The sequence below is a fragment of the Mirounga angustirostris genome, unplaced genomic scaffold, assembly GCF_029215605.1.
Source record: "Mirounga angustirostris isolate CCGP_5_RB_7025 unplaced genomic scaffold, mMirAng1.0.hap1 SCAF_5, whole genome shotgun sequence".
NCBI classification, from domain to species: domain Eukaryota; kingdom Metazoa; phylum Chordata; class Mammalia; order Carnivora; family Phocidae; genus Mirounga; species Mirounga angustirostris.
The window spans coordinates 7476452-7479243 of NW_026991713.1; positions in this window are offsets into that span (position 1 = coordinate 7476452).

The window sequence follows — 2792 nt, forward strand, 5'->3', positions numbered from 1 at the left end:
CCACCCGCCAGCTCGGGCTGCAGCCAGGCCTTCCCTTCCCGCTGCCTGGCAGGGCGGGCCTGGCCCTGCGCCAGCCGCGGCACGTGGAGCCACCGCGCCAATCCCCTCACGGAGAGCCCGGCCTGTTACCTAACTTTGCAAAGGGAAGTTCTCCCCCAGGCCGGGAGCCATAACCAGGGCCTGCCAGGTGAGAACAGTGAGAATGCTCCACGCCCACAGCAAGTGTGCCCTGCACACTCAGGCACACTCGGCCGAGGGGGCCTGGTGGCCCAGCGCAGCAGAGGGCGGGCCGTGGAAATCAGTGGGGGCCGGGACCTGAGACCTGGCGCCCCAGGCAGCTCAGCCCAAAGGACAACCTCTGTGTCCGCACACACACGCCCAGGAGGGGGCCTCACGCGTTCACCTGCAGCTCGCGAGCCTGGAGGGGTGGTTGGCCTGTCTCGACTCCGACTCCGATACCTATATGCGAGGCACGCGTGTCCTGCAGGCAGGTTTGCATGTGGGGTGGGTAAGTGGGGATTTGCACCATCTGCAGAGTCTGAAGCCTGCTCTCCTGAAAGAAGTGAGAAAACCTGCAGCCTGGGATTCCTTTGGCTTTCTGGGGAGGGGAAGAGAGGCAGGGGCCCAGCAGACCAGCCCCGGGTGGGCAGGCAGAGCAGGCACCCCTGAAAGGGAGCAGCTCTGCAAACCTGGCTTAGACTCGTCTTGCGTGATGACCTGCTTCCCAGCCCGTCCTGCAGACCTCAGTGGCAATTGGCTGTTTGCTCTCTGGCTCTCTCTCCAGGACATTGGCCTCTGTGGTCCCCAGGCCACCTGAAGGTGTGGTCAAAGCCAAGGTTCTGTATGTCCCCCTCCACCAAAGACCGACATCAGACTTGGCTGGCGGGGTGGGGGTGGGGGGATGGTGTCAGGCTCTTGATTCTGCCACACTGATGTGGGATCTTGAACAAGCCACACGGCTCTTCTGGATCTCAGTTCCCAAACTCCTCAGTGTTGTGACCTCTAAAGTTCCCTTCAGCTCTGGTTCCATGTCTCTGACGCTCCAAATTGGATGCAGTAAGCATTTGGTTCCCTGCATGTAGATAATTTCTAGGCAGTTCTTCACTGCTTTCCAAAACTCTATTTTGCACAGAAGCAAATATTCTCCAGGAACCTCTCTGGCCTGTCCCCTCCCCAACGGCCCTCTGCCTGTCCTCTAATTACCCTCCCTTCTTCCCTAAGAGCCCTCCCCAAACTATGCTCTTTCCCCCAATTAATTACAAATTGATTTCAAGTTTGAATACAAAAAACATATGGTGCAAAGCTCAACACTTTTGATTTCTTTCTTTTTTTTTTTAAAGATTTTATTTATTTGAGGGAGAGAGAGCAAGAGAGCATAAGAGGGGGTAGGGTCAGAGGGAGTAGACTCCCCGCTGAGCAGGGAGCCCAGTGCGGGACTCGATCCAGGAACTCCGGGATCATGACCCGAGCCGAAGGCAGTCGCCTAACCAACTGAGCCACCCAGGGGCCCAGCACTTTTGATTTCTCTTCCTGTCCTTGCTCCCCATTCCTCTTCCTCAGAAACAAATTTAGTTTCTTATTTATCCTTCTAGTGCCCTTTGCTTCTGAGACACTGGGCGGTGAGGGTGAGGTGGGCCTTGTCCTGGCTGCCTCAAGCTGAGCTGGGATTTGCAGGCTGGGGCTGACTGACCCACTCCTTGGCCCAAGAACCCCCTCATGTGCTAGACCGGCTTACCACAAAGGTGGAGTGGGTAGGTGCCCCCAGAGCACGACTCCAGAGACAACTGGAAATGCCCTACATGTCTCAGAAACACCCACCTGCCGAATGACATTTCATCCTCGGAGATCCATTCCGGTGAACTCTCTGCAGAACCTTTTCTTTCTTTTGTTTTTTTTAAGTTTTATTTATTTATCTGAGAGAACGAAGGAGCGCGCGCGAGAGAGCACGAGCGGGGGGAGGAGGAGAGGGAGAGGGAGAAGCAGACTCTCCATTGAGCAGGGAGCCGATGCGGGGCTCGATCCCAGGACCTGGGATCATGACCTGAGCCGAAGGCAGATGCTTAACGACTGAGCCACCCAGGCGCCCCTCTGCGTACATTGGTACATTGAACCCTTTCAATGTACCAATGTACTAAGCATCTAAGACCGTGAATGAGCGCTTACTGCTTACCCGTCACCAGCCTAGACCTTGTGAGGGATTCAAAGTTAAGTAACAAACCCGGCCAGGCAGGTCCCTACCCTTAGGGGATTTTCATGCCACTGCAAGTCAGTCCACGTGGCACCCTCCCCCTCCCCCGCACCCGGGGTGTCCAGTTGGCAGCGTCACCTATGGTCACACAGGGACCACATCAGCGGGTTGCTGGGTCAAGCGGCTGGAGAGGGGAGAGATGGGGAGGGAAGGCTGCAGGGAAACCTGGAGACCTTTGGAAAGGGCCTCAAGGCGGCGCTGTTGGGACTGCCTGCACTTCTTGGGTTTCCAGGCTCAGAGGTCGGACGCCTGCTGTAGATGGCTCCCCCATAGGGGATATATGTGGACGCAGTTTCTGGCAGAGCCCTCAAGGGCTTTCTCTAGAGAGGTGCAGAGCTTCCCCCCACCCACCTGCAGGTCCCCTTAGCAGCAGCTTCCCCAGAGGCAGGGAGGAGGAGCCTGCTGGGGCTCCATGGTGGTGGTGGGGCTCAACTGCGGCCCTTACCCACAGGAGCGAAGACCAGAAATGGACATGTGCTCAGGAACCGGAGGCTGCTCAAACCAGTCCCGGCCCCTTGATGGATGAAGTGTCAGCCACGGATGG